The 17117-nt window shown below is 42.3% G+C and overlaps 2 long non-coding RNA genes across 9 annotated transcripts in view; one reads left to right on the top strand and one right to left on the bottom strand.

Moving 5' to 3' along the window:
- Positions 1-13713, bottom strand: LOC140632961 (uncharacterized). Of its 2 annotated transcripts, none has more exons than XR_012030600.1 (4): positions 13396-13713; positions 13188-13305; positions 3501-3586; positions 1-287 (listed from the first exon to the last, which is right to left on the bottom strand). It is a non-coding gene; the product is annotated as an uncharacterized lncRNA (long non-coding RNA). The 2 variants fall into 2 exon arrangements; XR_012030601.1 differs by having other exon boundaries at positions 13401-13713.
- A 179-nt stretch (positions 13714-13892) lies between these two features.
- Positions 13893-17117, top strand: part of LOC140633632 (uncharacterized) — a 36005-nt gene continuing 32780 nt past the window's right edge. For all 7 annotated transcript variants that reach the window (XR_012031201.1, XR_012031199.1, XR_012031200.1 and 4 more), the window contains exons 1-2: positions 13893-14040; positions 16326-16472. This is a non-coding gene — a long non-coding RNA (uncharacterized lncRNA). The remainder of the gene's footprint in view (positions 14041-16325; positions 16473-17117) is intronic.

The raw sequence follows: 17117 nt of genomic DNA, 5'->3' as shown, positions 1-17117 counted from the left end.
TTTTCTCTTAAAAAGTAGAGAGAAAATCCCCCAACAGGCCACTGACTAAAAAAACCCAGATAGATAGATGCCAACTTTACGGTCACAAATTTTCTCCGAACGTGGTTTCACTTATAAGTAGAAAACATGACAAAACAGACCTTGTCATCCAGTCATCCTCTTTCCTTCCTTTAAAAGGTGGGTCTTAGCTCCCAGCCACCCACTGGAGGACCGGGCCAGCCCCCCGCCTGGGGCCCCGGGGACCAGTCCTGGCGCCGCCTCAGGTCCTGGAGCTCGGGAAGCAGAGGCTAAGGGGAAGGAAGAAAGAACCTAGCGGTAGAAGTGCAGCAGCGGTGCAGTCCGCTCTCAGACCTGCACAGTCAAGCGGTGCGGTGCGTCCAGATTTTGAAGATGCACGCTTGCTTTTCTCTCTCCCTCCTCCTCCCTCAGCTTTCTGTTTGTTTTAGGATCCTTGAGACCATTTTCTGCACTTAGTGGCTTCAATCAAGCGCCAATCTGCTGTACAGCTCAAGTGATTATTTCATGTCATTTAGTTGCTTTCATAATATGGTCTCAGAAAGCCGGAGCCACCTGAGATCCACCCCCCCACCGTCCCCCCACCAGTACAGCTTTCCACAGGAAGGGGACTGTCCACCCCACACAGCTGATCCCAGAAGACCAGGTACCCCTGCGGGCACAGGTGCCCGAGACCCCATCCGGGAGTGTCGTCAGGACACCTAAAAGCTGTTTTCAAGGCTCTGCCCGCCTTTGACACTCTCTGCAATCTGCTTTCCAGATCAGCCACATAATAAAGTGGTGGCGATGAGCCACCATTATTTGCCAAAATGACCAGGCCTCCTGCTGGCTCCTGGGGAGGAAGCAAAGGAGCTTTTCCCATGTCCATGCTCTGCTCTTACTCTGAGGATCAGGGTTTTTTCTCTACCACAAGGAGGGGAGTCCTTGAGAGGTCCCCTGGTCTGTCTCCAGCACCAACCCCTCCCCCAACACACATAGGCTCCACAAACTGTTGCCAAAAAAAAGAGAGGCTCCCACCCGCTTTAGTAAAACCTGTGGATAAAGAGATTTCATAAATTTCCGCAGTGACGATTTCAAAACCAAATAACGTTCTGATTTTGCCAGCCACTGAAATGAAAGTAGAGAAAGGGAGTGGAGGGGAGTGGGAAGCAGAAGGGCAGAAGGAAGAGCACCACTGCCAACAGGGAAAACAGGAAACAGAATTCTTCAGAGGAAGAACCAAATAATAAAACGGTTTAACCGACCCCTACATTAAGAATTTTGGATGGAAGTCTAAAGTCGTCTCTTTTCTCCCCTTTGTTGCCTATCAACCCTGTTCGGGAAGAATGAAATGTGACCTACTGCAGCACTAGAAATGTAGCTGTTGGAGAGATTTTCCTTGTTAAAAAAACAAAACAAAGCCCAAAACCCTAAAACACAAATGGAGCCAAAGCCAACAGATGTTCATATCAGAGTGGAGAAGACTGTCCCCTCAGGATTTCCAGCTCACATGCCCTGCTTTCATGACTCCTTGTCCAATTCCCTCTTTGCCTAAAGAGGGGTCAACAGTCTTAGGATTCCTCTCTGTTGAAAGCCTGAAATGTTCACGTTCTCTGGCTGCCTTTGGCCCAGGGACTCTTAAACACCCAGCTGTCCCAAAACTTCCCACCAACTCAATTCTCTCCCTTCCCCAAGCAGCCCACCTCTTCCTCTTCCTCTGAAATGAAAAGTAGATCCTGTTCTTCCTGGATGATTTGCTGGAGTGTCTCAGCCAAGACAATTCCCTGCAGACATTATGGCGGAGACTATGGACAAAACCCCTCCTATTTCTCAGTTCAATCAATGGAAATGTCTTTTTTCTTTTCTTCTACTTTTTCTTTTCCGCCAGGAGCAGCCAGTGTGAATGATTTACTGCCTGGAGACAGACCATCTGTCTGGAGCAAGAGGGTCGGGGGTGGCGCTGCTGGACCTTATATCACTTAGGAAACAGGGATGGGGGTGCCTGGATGGCTCAGTGGTTGAGCGTCTGCCTTTGGCTCAGGGCGTGATCCCGGGGTACTGGGATCGAGTCCCACATCAGGTTCCTGATGGAGCCTGCTTCTCCCTCTGTCTATGTCTCTGCCTCTCTCTGTGTGTCTCTTGTGAATAAATAAATACAATCTTTAAAAAAAAAAAAAGGAAACGAGGGATGGATTTGAGAGGCCATTGAGTTCATGGAAGTTAAGAGGAGAGAATTTAATTTCATTTAAAAACGGTGGCCCCTGAGTGCTGCTACCCATAATGAAGACTCAGAGCCCCAAGGTCAAGGACTCTGTCCTCAGCATGTTTTATGGACTCTGGGTCTTCATGTGGCTGTGCTGGCAGCTATAGAGGGAGCTGTGCAGGTTCCCTGCCTGATTGGAAGGTGCACACCCCCTGGGGCATGCCCACATGGAGGCCAGGGTGCCAGGAGAACAGTGGTGGGCCGAATCACCCCACTGTTCAGTCGCCCCTTCTCCTCTCTCACTTTTTTCTAGGGCACAAATCAAATATTTGATTTTTGAGAAGTTAAAAATGCTGATGACATAATTCCAGGCAGAGGTTTAAAGAGTTTGATTTGCATTAGTCCAATTTCTTGTTCTACTACAAGAAATTGTAGGATTGTAGGATCCCTACAACCACTCTCATGGAGCTAAAACTTTTTTTTTTTAATAATAAACCAATTGTTTATTGCACACTTAATGTTTGCCAGGCATTATGACCAAGCATTAAAAATAGCGTCTTTGCTCTCTGCCAGTGACAGCAACATTGGAAGAGAAGATTCTAGAATACTTGCAAGCAGATACCTCTTGGTTCATGATGAGAAGTGTTAAGGCCGTCCCCAGAGGAGTGAAATCACTACAAGCTGGGGATATAGGAGGGCTTTGTGGTGTGCGTGTGTCCCAGCAGGGAGGCAAGGGCCTCAGATGAGGGTGTCCTGGCTGAGCGCTGCCTCTGCCACTTACTAGCTGTGTGACTTTCGAAGTCTCAGTTTCACTTCTGTTAACGAGGACAACGATAGTGCATACCTCGTAGAACTTTCATGAGGATTAGAGAAGATGGAGTATGTGAGAGCCTGGCACACAGTAAGCACTCAATAAATGCTTGTAGGGTTATCCTGAGCAGGGCCCTGAAGGATGGCTAGGATTTGGACAAGCAGATGGGGGAGAGGGGAAAGTCCAGGCTTTGAGGCCATCTGCAGTGAGGATAATGGGAAGGAAGTACAGCCGTGATAAAACGGATGTGAGTTCTCATCCCGGTTCTCCTATTTTCTTGTGATCTGGGGCAAGTACGCTCTGTGCCACAGCTTCCTCGTCGATTAACGAAGAGAGTAATCGTAGTCCCGTGTAAGGTTGTAGTGAGGATTAACTGTGGTGATGCTCTTTAAATGCTCAGCACACCACCTTGGAAGGCAAACAAACACTGGGGACTGGTGAGCTGCGGTGACTCTGGGCAGAATGTTTCGGGAACACAAATGGAAGACTTACCTTATGGACGTCTCACTCTGTGCACTCCAGTTTCTTTTCAGTGTTCAGTGTTTTAGTGGATGGAGACTGCCAATTCTTAAGAAAACCTCAAAAAGCAGATGCAAAAAGAGATCATCAATAAGGAGCCTGGTCTATAGTAAGTACAAAACGGGAACCAGCATTATGCGATTACTGCTGCAATACTAACATACTCCACATGGGACAAAACCACATTCTTCCTCACCTGCAAAAAAGAAAAAGTGCAGAAAAAGCTCAAGAGATAGACTCCATCAAAGCAATATTTTGAAAAACAAGATTTGCAAAACAAATGCTAAAATCATGTTTAGCCTCCTGAAGGAAACAAACTGTGCTCAAGTACTTAAAGTGATTTTAACATCTATTTTATAACACTTAATTGACCTAATTGCATCCCCCACCCCCAGCAGATAAACACTCCCTGGAGGATTTCTACTTGCTTCCTCAGCTTTTTAACTCCTAAAGAACATGCCTTAAAATAATAACTTTATGTTTATTTTAAAAATTAACACATAATTTATGTTTTTATCCACATCAGACTTCTTTGACGCTATTCTGAGTTACTGAGAGCTCACTGTATGCTCCAGAGCTGTCCATCAGTATTTCTTCTCCAGCTTTGGCTTGAACTTCTATTTGCTTCCTTTTCCTGCCTCTTTTTCCTTCTTATGCCTCATTTCCCATTCTTTTCCCCGTGCACAGAGATCCTGTGGATCAGCTTGGTAGGTTCTCCTTGGCAGCTCTACAGCCTTTTAAGCAAAGACGTCAATTCTAAAAGGCTTCCCTAATTTCTCCAAAGCCCCCTGGGCCAGGAGGTTGACTAATGAGCTCTGAGAACCCCAGGCTTTGCTTTCCAGGCTTGGCTCAGAGCCCGGCCTCCCCCTGGGCACTCACACTCACCCAGTTTCCCATCACACACACCTGCAGAGGATCTGTAGGGAATCACTGACATTCAGCGACGGCCAGGAGCCCAGTTACTCAAAGGCGCCACACATGCATGTAAGAGAACCTTCCTGTGTTAAACCATTTGTTGACTTTCTAAAAATCCGACCACTTTACATTTTGTGTTAATCATTAGAGGGCCTGTGTCTTCCTTCAGTTAAACTCAACCTATGACTCTTTCCTCTTACTACCGGAAATCTATTGTGTAGCAAATATGCTAACAGTGCTTAAATTCCAGATTAAAAGTACAAGAAGCAAAGAGGAAACAATCTCAGCAAAACCTGTGTCCTTGAGGTTTCATTTTTGAATTCTAATTTTTCTGAGTCATAGGCAATATTTGTCTTGAAGTAGATTTTAGATTTTAGATTGGAGATTGTTTTTCCATCTGGCTTTTCCACTTAGAAAATTCATCAGGAACAAAGCTGAAGTCAAAATTCTCACAGCTCTGCAGTGGCAGCTTGATTATAGCTCTTCATCCAAGAAAAAAAAGTAAAATTGATTTGAACAGAGGACAAGACGTACAGAAAATACGCTTGGAAATATCAGACTTTCCCAACTTCCTGCTGTTTGCCTCACAGAGGAGAACAGATCTCACATTCCTCCTCTTTGGCCCCAAACACTTCTCTGGAAATTCTGCTGCATGAGAGCCAAGGATACCCCATATTTAGAGCCTGACATGTGATTAAGGGCAAATGATCAGTTTAAAAAGAGCAAGACTAGAGCTATTATTTCTTCCAGATGGATAGGGAGTCATTTTTAAAGAAATAAAGGCATTGATTTCTTTGGGGTCTTGTCAATAACAGTTCACAGTTTGCAATATCAGAGGAGGAGAGAAGCTTCCTCTTCTAGGAAAAGCTGGTAGACTTAGTGACGGGAACTCTGAAGACTTTTCTATAAAGCCATGAATTAATGAAGGTTAAGCTGCAGGGCCCCTCACTTGCCCAGGCCCCTGCAAGTGCTGGGAGTTCATTGCTGGTGGGAAGGGGAGGGCAGTTTGCAATCAGGAAGCTTTTCTTTGTAAGCATTTCTGGTAAATTACCTAATCTCAGAAGAAAAGGATTCAAATCTCCATGGCGCCAGTAATTTGTTGTGATTTATTTTCATTTTACGTATATTTATTTTCACACAATTTTATATTCATAATTTTGTATTATTTTCCTTAAAGAGAGCTCCCCAACATTGTATAAGCTCCAGGACCCACAAAATCTGATTTACTATTATATAAGAGTGAATCACTTTTCACTATAATTTATTGCCTGGTTTCCTTAATTGGTAGCTTCTTTTTAATTTTAAAAAGAGTTATTATAGTATTATCTTTCTTTCATCCAGCCAAGCCATGGAATGAGAATTTAGAGAAGTCTGTGTGTGTGCATGTGTTTGTGTGTGTGTTGATGGAGGAGGGGAACAGTGAGAGGAGGGCTTCTGAAGACAGGACTTTCTTTTTCTTCTAGAAGGTAGACTCTTAGGTTTTGTTCTCACTGAAACATCGAAATTTCTTAACTTGCCAATATGTTTCTGGCTTTCCAAAGTTATGAACACACACTGACGTTTCAAAGAAACAACCACCACCCACCCTTCCCCTCTGTAGAATTTGCTATAAAGAAAGATGCTATTAGAAAGAACTTATCATTGGATCTCCTGTAAAGATATGGTTGACCACAGTGTTCAGCATTTCACTGTCCTGTTACAGGGGACTCTCTAAAGCATTTGTCTAGTCTTAGTACCAAGAATGATTTACTTGTTTGGGGCCACTGACCTGTTCATCTTATCAGCTACATGAACTGTATGTATAACCAGCAGTACTCTCCAATCTGAGTTGGTTGCTGGGAAGCCTGGAGTTCACTTTGCAGCTGAATCATGCCTAGTGCTTATGACATGCTTTTATAATCATGTTCTTGTCTCTGTTTAATGTTGTCTTTCCCCCCTTTATTTCCAATAATTATTCATGCTATACAATTGGATTTTCTATCTCCTTTCTCTAGAGAATAGGGATATGAATTAATAAAAGATTCTCTCCAAAGCATTCTGGTTACAGTTTTGGTACAGGTATATGAATTTGAAGCAAAAATTCTTTACTAACCACACCAGAAAATACAAGGATTTCAAAGGGAAAGTAATTGAGATATGAAGCATTCTTCTCGTTTGTTCCCACTTCCACCTCTGCTCATTCATACTTCTGCTTGCTCACCAAGAGTGGCAGGTGTGCTTTTTGCATCATCCCAGTGTTCTGTTATTGAACATCCAGGGGCACTAATGGTGGCACTTTTTCTGATTCCTCCTTGCCACACTCAGAATTTATTCCTGCCCCCCCCCCCCCAGGCGCACCATCCCATTCCTGGAAGCTCCCTGATGCTTCGAGAGTAGTTACCAAGATCCAAATTGTACCCACGATATCAATCAAATGCACTCAGAGCAGATGGATACAAAAGAAGTTTCAGGGAAAGTTCTCCAAAGTCTGAAAAAGGGTGTGAGGGCATTCTGGCTCTAGGAAGAACATCACAAATAAACCAGACAGGAAAGAGATCTGACTGAGGGACCGGTAGGCCCAACCTCCTACAACTCCCTGCAAGACTTTAGCTACTGTTGTAGACATGCTGGCCCTCCTGGAAGATGCAGGCAAAGATTGATACACCCTGGTGGCCTGAAGGTGGAGAGAGCTGCTGCTTGACAAGGACGGGAGTTAAGTCTGCTAGGGTTAACCCAGGCCAGGACAGTCTTCCTCTGGACCAGTCTGAAGAATTTAGTAGTCTCCATCTTTTTCTTTTCTATTTCTTTTTCTTTTTCTTTTTTTAATTTTTAATTTTTTTTTTTTTTGAGAGAAAGAGAGAGCAGGTGGGGAGGGGCAGAGGAGTATCAGCAGGCTCCATACCCAGCCCAGAGCCCAACATGGATCTTGAGCTCATGACCCTGAGATCATGACCTGAACCGAAATCACGAGTCGGAAGCTTAACCAGCTGAGCCACCCAGACACCCCCAGTAGCTTCCATCTGAAACTTCTAATCACTCAGGATTTCAGATTCAGCTGAGAGTGTCCACTGAATCTAAAGGAGAGAGAGGCATAACCGTTACTCCAGATTTCCTGTTCTGATGGCCTTTGCCCCAAGTGTACCCACCATATAGGTATTCAGCTTTCAGATCCCCCTCCTGCAGCATCCCCCACCCATCTCATTGATAACACTGACCTCTTTCCTCTGTTTCAATCAGACATACCTTTCTCAGACTTTTCCTCCTATTCCTAAAAAGGGGGTGGGTTGACTGTGGGTAAATTTGAAAGTCTTCATGAATCAGGATGATGTAAGTGTTTTATTTCCACCCACAAATTGAGATGACTAGTACTGAGTTCTGTCACCTAAGAAAGGAAGTCACCATTCAAAAGTACTCTAAGACTGAGATGGTGAGCAATGTTGAATGATGTCTTGGTCACTTTGGGCTGCTAAGCCATAGATGCAGTGGCTTATAAACAACAGGAATTCATTTCTCATAGTTCTGGAGACTGGAAAGTCCAAGATCAAGGTGTTGGCAGATCTGATGTCTGGTGAAATCCCACTTCCTGGTTCATCCACTCCACAACGAAGGTTGTAGACACCCGAACTAAATGACAGACATATCTGTTACCTCCCAGTATTCACACTCCCACACTCCCACACTCCCTTTGCTGATGAAGTCCCCTTTGGTCCACATATTAGATGACCACATGTTTCAGAAACACAGGACTCTTCTCCATCCCAGGGATGAATTCTGATTAGTCTAGGCTAGTCATGGTATTCTCTTCTTACCAAGGCTAGTGTAGGATTATGAAGCAACTGAGGAAGGGAGTCTGTCAGGGGACTTCTGCAAGAGTTTACATCATCCTTACAATGGCACATGGAAGGGACATGCCTCTTCCCCTCTTCCAACCTTAGGACACAGTGAGCTATGGCAGCCATGTTGAGAACATGAGGGGGTGTGCCTGAAAATAAACTGAGGATGGCAGAACAGAAAAGTGGAAAGAACCTGGCTCCTTGATTACATCTTAAAGCCTTTGAACTAGTCAACTCTGGAGTCCCTGTGTTTCTCACATTTTAATGAAAGATAATACAATTTTCCTATTATTTAAACTACATTCAGTTCTGTTTTCTGTTACTTAAATCAAAAGCATATTCATTGGTATAATGACAAAAAATATAAGAACCAATAAAAAAAAATACCAGTACTCAACACTCACCCTGGTGAGAAGAGCTAAGAGTATGTATGTTGGGAACAATTAAGATTCCCAGCAAGGCCAAATAACACCAACTTACATTTTATAAATACAACCTTGACAATTTATCATTTTCATTATGATTCATTTGCCTAAAGTTATGCATATTATTCAGTGGCTTTCTCCCAAGTTATTTTACACTCACTGCTTTTTTTTTTTTTTTTTTTTTTTTTTGGAGGTGGGGGCAGCTAATTACACTCTAGAACAGGAGTCAGTAAGTTTTTCTGTGAAGGGCCAGGTAGTAAATATTTTATGCTTTGTGGGCCATATGTCTTTGTCCCAACTCCTTAACTCTGCCACCGTAGCTATAAAAGTAGATATAGACATTATGCAAATCCATGAGTGTGGCTGTGTTCCAATCAAACTGTATTTATGGATGCTGAAATTTGAATTATGTATACTTTTCACTTGTCACACATTATTATTCTTTTGATTGTTTTCAAACATTTAAAAAACGTAAAAACTGCACAAATGAGTACATGGAAAACAGGGCAAATCTGAACAAAATCAGTGGATTATACCAATGTCAACTTCCTGGTTATATGATGTATAGTTTTTTTTTTTTTTGATGTATAGTTTTTAAGATGATACCACACTTACCTCAGAAGAAACTGGAGTATACATGGGATCTCTTTGTATTCCTTTTTTTCAAATCTTGGTAAAATACACATAACATAAAATGTATCATTTTAACCATTTTTAAGTTTATTATTTAATGGAGTTTAGTGGCATTATAGAGTTATATAGCTATCACCACTACCCATCTCCAGAACGTTATCATTCCAAAATGAAACAGTAGCCACTTAAAAACAATTCCTCATTCTTCTTTTCCTGCAACTCTCTTTCAGTCTTTATGAATGTGACTATTCTAGATACCTTAGAATAAGTGGTATCACGCAGTATTTGTCCTTTAGTGTCTGGTTAATTTTGCTTAGCATATTTTTTTAGGTTCATTTGTGTTTTACCATGTATGAGAATTTCATTCCCTTTTAAAGATTTTATTGGGGATCCCTGGGTGGCGCAGCGGTTTGGCACCTGCCTTTGGCCCAGGGCGCGATCCTGGAGACCCAGGATCGAATCCTACATCAGGCTCCCTGCATGGAGCCTGCTTCTCCCTCTGCCTGTGTCTCCGCCTCTCTTTCTCTCTCTCTGTGACTATCATAAATAAATAAATAAATAAATAAATAAATAAATAAATAAATGCCATTTAAAAAAATAATAATAAAATAAAGATTTTATTTATTTATTTATGAGAGAAAGAGAGAGAGAGAGAGAGTGCATGAGTGGGGAAAGGAGCAGAGCAGAGGAAGAAGCAGAGAATCCCAAGCATACTCTGTGTTGTACACAGAGCTAACACAGAGCTTGATCCCATGACCCTGAGATCATGACCTGAGCTGAAACTAAGAGTCCGATGCTTAACCGATTGAGCTACCCAGGTACTCCCAGAATTTCATTCCTTTGTAAAGCTGAATAATGGTCCATGGTATGTATATACCACATTTTGCTTATCTTTTTATCCATTTAATGGACATTTGAGCTGTCTTGGCTATTGTGAATAATACTGCTGTGATCCTAAGTGTACTTATATATGGTTAAGTCCTTGCTTCTCATCCTTTTGTATATATAACTAAAAGTGCAATTGCTGGATCATATGGTAGCTCTGGATTTTTGTTTGTTTGTTTGTTTTTAAGATTTTATTTATTCATGAGAGACGGAGAGAGAGAGAGAGGCAGAGACACAGGCAGGGGGAAAAGCAGGCTCTCTGCAGAAGCCTATTGTGGGACTCCATCCCAGACCCTGGGATCATGCCCTGAGCCAAAGGCAGACACTTAATTGCTGAACCACCCAGGAGTCCCTGTTTTTAATTTTTAGAACAGCCACCATAATGTTTTCCATGGCAGCTACACTATCCTACATTGTTACCGGCAGTGTGTAAGAGTTTCAGTTTCTCCACATTCTTGCCAGCATTTGCTATCTTCTGAAGTTTTTTTTTTTCCCTGATTTCTCATAGCCATCCTAATGATTGTAGGTGGTCTCTTGCTGTTTTTTTTTTTTCTTGGTGTGGTTTTGATTTGCATTTCCCTAATGATTATTGATGTTGGCCATCTTTTCAAGGGCTTATTAGCCATTTTATATCTTCTTTGGAGAAATGTTTATTGAAGTCCTTGCCCCCCTCCCCTTTTTTAGAGAGAAGGAGTGGGAGAGGGGTAGAAGGAGAGAGAGAATCCCAAAGCAGGCTTAACCCCCAGCACGGAGCTGGATGGGGGGAGGTGTTCAATCTTCCTACCCTGAAATCATAACCTAAGCTGAAATCAAGAGTTGAATACTCAACTGACCAAGCCACCCAGATGCCCCATCTTTTGCCCATGTTTTTAATAGGATTGTCTGGGGATTTTTGTTGTTGAGTAAGAACGTATATTTTAGATATTAATCACTTATCAAGTATATGATTTGCAAGTATTTTCCCCATTTCTGTGAGTTGCCTTTTCACACTTTTGATAGTCCTTTAATGCACAAAAATTTTAAATTTAAATAAATCCAGTTTATCAACTTTTTTCTGTATTCTTATAACTGTGTGCAAATCTACAACTATCTCAAATTTAAAAGTTGAGTCAGTCAGACAAAAGGTACACACCAGGGGATCCCTGGATGGCTCAGTATTTTGGTGCCTGCCTTTGGCCCAGGGCATGATCTTGGAGTCCTGGGATTGAGTCCCGCATGGGGCTCCCTGCCTGGAGCTTGCTTCTCCCTCTGCCTGTGTGTCTCTGCCTCTCTCTCTGTGTCTCTCATGAATAAATAAATTAAATCTTTTAAAAAACAAAACAAAACACAAAATGTACAGCCATCCTTAGCTCATGGAACAAAAACAATCATCATTTGGCCCAAAAGCAGTCATGTGCCAATCCATGCTACAGAATAGGAATTGGAGTTATTGCCACTGTTTCTTTGAATTCAAAACACTAACCCCTCATTCTGCTCCTAACTCACTACTTCAAGGGCTCAAGAACTCAAAATACCTCAGCCACATAAATTGCTATGTATTTGAATTTATGTATGCACATGGTTCCATCTTATTTCAAATATCAAGGAATTATCCAAAAAACAGCCGTACTTCCACATTTACTCTAAGAAGCCACACCCAAGGTTTTTAAATGCTCCCTTGAAAGCTTTGCTCCTAATATATTTATTCTATTCATTGGCATTGAAATTTTTAGGATTCTTAGAATTTGAATATTTTAGGATTGGCACCTTTGCCAAGTCACTACCAGCTTTCCTACCCTCCCTGGACACTTTCCCCCACACCCTGACACAGGCTGCCCCTTGGCCTCCCTGGGCCTTCCATGGCCTCCCAAGGCAGCCTCTCCTATTGTGTAAAAGCTCTGATTATTAGAAAATCCTGATATCACTGCATTCCAAGGAAAGTTTGAATCCCCTTTTAAAATTGAGCACACAGTTATTTTGTTAAATTAACTAGAGTTGTGGTCCTTGTTTAAAGAGGGTTTTCATAATGATAATGTTCTAGTCCTGAAATAAGGAGATGCCTGTGGATTTTTCCTTATAATTTAATGTTACATGAATTCTTTTTTATCTATTGAGTATTTTTATAACAACAAATTTTAAGAGGAACCATTCATCATTCTTGTTTCTATTAGAAATATTGTTATATAAAAGGCATCAGTGCAAACTATCTCGGGATAAAAGAGAATATCTTCAGGACACCTGGGTGGCTCAGTGGTTGAGCATCTGCCTTTGGCTCAGGCGTGATTCTGGGTCTGGGGATAGAATCATGCATCAGGCCCCCTGCAGGGAGCCTGTTTCTCCCTCTGTCTATGTCTCTCTGCCTCTCTCTTTTTGTGTCTCTCATGAATAAATAAATAAAATCTTAAAAAAAAAAAAAAAAGAAAAGAGAATATCTTCAAGCCTACAGACCAGCCCATGGCAATCCAACTGGCTTCCCACAGTCATACATGCCTCCCTCTGGTGCCTTCTCCACCCTGCAGCCAGACTTCTCTTTAAAGGTCCTATCTGAGTATGCCCCTCTCCTGCATAAAACATTTTAATAGTCTCTCATCAGTCTCAGAAGAGTAAAATGCCTACCATGGCCCACAAAACCCAGCACTGAATATGCCTCTAGCCTCGTCTCGTTGCCTTCTCCTGCCCTCGCTGCTCCACATCCTCAGTCTTCCAACCTATCATGCTCTTGAAGGTGCCATTTCATCTGCCTGAATGCTCTGTTTCCACCACAGGTACCACTCCCCACCAGGGGTATGTGTTTTCATTTCCCTTAGGTAAATACCTAAGAATGAGATTGTTATTTTCTATGCTAAGTGTGTGTTTAACTTTGTAAGAAACCACCCAGTTGTTTTCCAAAGTAGCTGTACCAGGAATGTAGAGCAACGTATGAAGGTTCCAGTTGCTTCAAGTCCTTGCTAGCACTTGGCATTGGTAGCCTTTGTTATATGCTATATTTTTAATAAAGCATAGAATGATACCTGATGATGAGGTTCCACGGAAATGCATACAAGATGAGTAACTCCTCTGAATTCGCTTCAGCGAGAGCACTCGGTCTCCCCCTCTGAGCCTTCATAGTAGTAACCTTTAGCCAAGCTGCTGTGAAAGCACAAGGGGATTTAACATGCTTAACCACAGAGATTGTTTTTCAGACTGAATTGATGATGTACAGCAGCTTCAAAGTCTTACCTTACCATCTCTATAAAACCCTGACCACGACTTGTCTGTTGGAATCAACGTGGTGAGTGTGAAGGTCACATGTGTGGAAATGTCACAAAAGGCATAGTCACAAAGGGTGTGAAGACTTCCGGGAACGGAAATACTTTTGAAGACTGGTTAACATATTTTCCAGATCTACTTCTGGTTTAACTCCTCAGAAGATTACCAGTGAATTCTTTTTTTCTTTTTTCTTTAACACAAAATCTAAATGTTGGTAAACGCTGGGAGACGCAGGTGCCTTTGACAACTGTAGTTTACAATACTGAGTGTAAGTGTGGCTAATATTACACCAACTTAAAAAGGCTGACGCGCAAATTGCTTGGGGCTTTTTACAGACAATTTGCTTTTTATGTCATCAGAATATTCCAGTGAGAATGTTTTTGACTCAGAGGTAATAGAAGCCTGGCTCTGGAGCTAGCCTTTGCTAAGGTAACATATTAATGAGTCATCAGAAGCTATAAATAGAACTCACCGTGAACTTCTGTCCACAAGTACACCACTGTTCCCACAAAAAGAGCTTTTACTAATGACAGAACATGGTCTGCTCACCACCGTTACAACCAAGGGGGGGTGTGGACCCAGATAACCACAACCTTGTGGGAAATGTTCCTTGAGGTATGATTTGCCAAGATGTCATTATGTACTCTCTTGGTCTCCTTTATAGGCAGTGAAGCACTTGTATTGTTTTCCTTAGGGATCATCATTGTGTGCACCAGACAAGATGTTCAATCTCTCTCGCATGAATCCCAGATGTTAACTACCTTAAGGCAGTTATTTATCTCCCTTCTCTTTGTCTCTTCCTCCTCTCCTTTCCAGCATATGGTATAGTAATCATATAGAACAATAGTGGGTGCATAGGAAGGCTCCATAAATATTTATTGAATGCATAGACGGATGTATAAGCGTGTTAACTTTATGCTTCCATATAAATACTCCAGAATTTTGACCTTTCATGTATACAAGTCGATAGAGTCAAGTCAGTTTCCTATGTAATACACATTATGTTCCCGCATCCAAAAATATATCTCCACCAAAATCACTACCATGTTTCCTCACACTTCTGCCCTGCTTGTTTCTTCGGGTAATAGTGAGGGTAGAAGAAAATATCACGTGGAAGCAGAGAGAGAGTGAACATCTTAAGATTGTGCCATTTGCCACACCTTCAGCCCAATTTCATACCAGTTCTAAAGGGAAGAGATGATACAAGAAAAATAAGATTGAGGAAAGAAGAGTGGTCAGAAATGGTGAAGTACCTAAAGTCTTGCTGAGGTAGACAGCCCCAGAGCTCTCCACCCTAGGAGTCTCTAAAGACACTGAGTTCTGGGGGAAGAAGTCCAGGAAGGAAGATAAAAAGTCAGCCAAACAAATGGTCTTGCCTACAAGTTTTCCTGATTGTCCCTCATCCCCATGACCAATCTGTAGTAACCGCTCCCGGGCAAGAAAGTCAAGGTGTGGGGGCGGGGGAGGGCTGTAAATTCATTTTTTCTCATGATCAGATGCAGTCTAGGTAGACAGGAAGCTGAGTCAGTGATCTCTTCCTCACCGGTTCCAGACTGAACTGTGACCTCCTTGTGATACTACCCCCCCTCCCAATCTCTCTTTTTCCTTCCCCCACATCATACAAAGCACCCCCTTCTCCAGGCCATCCTTCCACCTCTGCTTTATCTCAAGTACAGTCTTATCTGCCTTTCTCCCCTTCATGTTTCAGCTCATGAAACTTAATAGGGAAAAGGCAATGATGGCCAGACGAGTAAAAGACAAGTGTCAAAAATTCTGCAGTATTGAGACCAATCTATCTATCCATTCTATCCAATCTATCTTTCTATTTCAGGGAGAAAGGAAAAGGTAGAGAAAGGACTCCCCTGACATACTAGACAGGGTTCTTTGGAGCTAGTAAGAAAAAGGCCAAAGTGTGTCTTTTTCAGATTCTAAGATTCAGTCCTCCCAGAGATGCATGGAGCTTGGGATGACGCCTGCCTTTCGGAAGGACTTTCCACAGTTCACTGGGGCTTAGGGAAACCCTGAGGGATTGAGTTCGACTCTGAGCTCCAGTTCCCAACTATCTTCTCTCTCTGCTTGTCCCCTCATTGACGAAACAGCTGGGAACACACAAATCCCAGAAGAAGATGTTCATGTAGGATGATCCTCTGGTTTCAAAGGTGGCTAGAAACACAAGTGATACAGAAAAACAAAAACAGAAAGCATAAGGATATAGGGATTTTGAGGGAAACAGAGTCTGTAGACTCTGGATTTGAATAGGAAATGGAGGACCCAAGAGACCCAGAGAATCTATTCTTTGTCCCTCCACTTCAGTCTTTCCAGCAAAAGAAAAATCCAGAACTAAGACTAAGGTCACTCATTTCATTGTCCTATGCTTTTTTTTTTTTTTTTTTTTTTTAATCTCACACCCTGTCTGACTGGTTTGGCTCATATCTGCAGGGCTAGACATACTCGAGCACAGTCAGGGCTATGAATGTAAGGTTATCTTGTGCCAGTGTAATGAGGTGTGGTCTATTCATCTGTTGCAGTAAGCAGCTCTATCTCTGCTGATGAAAAGTAAAAACCCCAGAGGGATGGGAATTGATAGGCAGCCAATCGCAAGCATCCACAGTTATTCTGTAAAATGTCTCAACAGACTCTAGAGCTGGCATGTCCCTGGTAACCTTCCGTGAGAAGAATGCCAGCCACACAGCTCTGCTCCAGGAGAAGCTGGACCCGGGCTTAATGCCAATTCCTTAGAGCTCTGCTTACACCAAAGCAGAATTGTGGTGACCTAGAATTCTAGATCCGTTCCAACCAGGAGCACCCTCCAAGAGCACTTAAACTACAGGTTTACCTTCTAACCACCAAAAGTTATTAAGACTCCCCAAACTTTCTAAAGAAAATTCCTTTTGTTACAGATCCATGAGTTGAAGATAGGGCCCACTTCCGAGGCTGTTATCTTGAGGCCAGCGTCTAACAAATACAGACAACTTGAATATGAAAGCCTCCTAAGATCAGGACTTCCCAACATCAGAATCACCTGGGAAGCATCGCTTTTAGTTGAGGTAAAATTTATATACTATAATATTAACTATTAATCATTTTAAAGCGTACATTTCAGTGGCATTTCATACATTCACAGTGCTGTGTATCCATAACCTATATCTCTTTCTAAGACCTTTTCATCACCCTGAAAGGACACTCTGCACCCATTAAGAATTCATACCTGCGGAGCATTTTAAAAGTATATATTCCAAGGCCTCACACCCAAGTGATTGTAATTCAGTGAGTATAGAAATGTTTTCTACAAGTTTCCAGGTATCCCATTCCTAGATATTCTGTTCCCAGAAGAAATGATAATGTGTGTCCACCAGAGATCTATATATGAATGATTATAGCAGCTTTACTCATAATCATCCAAACTTGGGAATAACTGAAGTATCTCTCAGTTGGAGATATAAAACAAACTGTGATAAATCCCTATAATGGAATGGTACTCAGCAATTAAAATGGGATAAGTTTTTGAACAAAAATGAGGATGAGGGGCTTCTGGGTGGCTCAGGGAATTAAGTGCCCAATTCTTGATTTTGGCTCATGTCAGAATCTCATAGTCATGAGATCAAGTCCCATGTTGGGCTGCATGCTGAGCATGGGGTTTGCTCAAGCTTCTCTCTCTCCCTCTGCCCTTCCCCCTGCTCACACATGTTTTC

This window comes from Canis lupus, chromosome 5, assembly GCF_048164855.1.
Source record: "Canis lupus baileyi chromosome 5, mCanLup2.hap1, whole genome shotgun sequence".
Taxonomy (NCBI): Eukaryota; Metazoa; Chordata; class Mammalia; order Carnivora; family Canidae; genus Canis; species Canis lupus.
The sequence above is the reverse complement of the archived record's forward strand: the minus strand, read 5'-3'. Positions and strand labels throughout refer to the sequence as shown.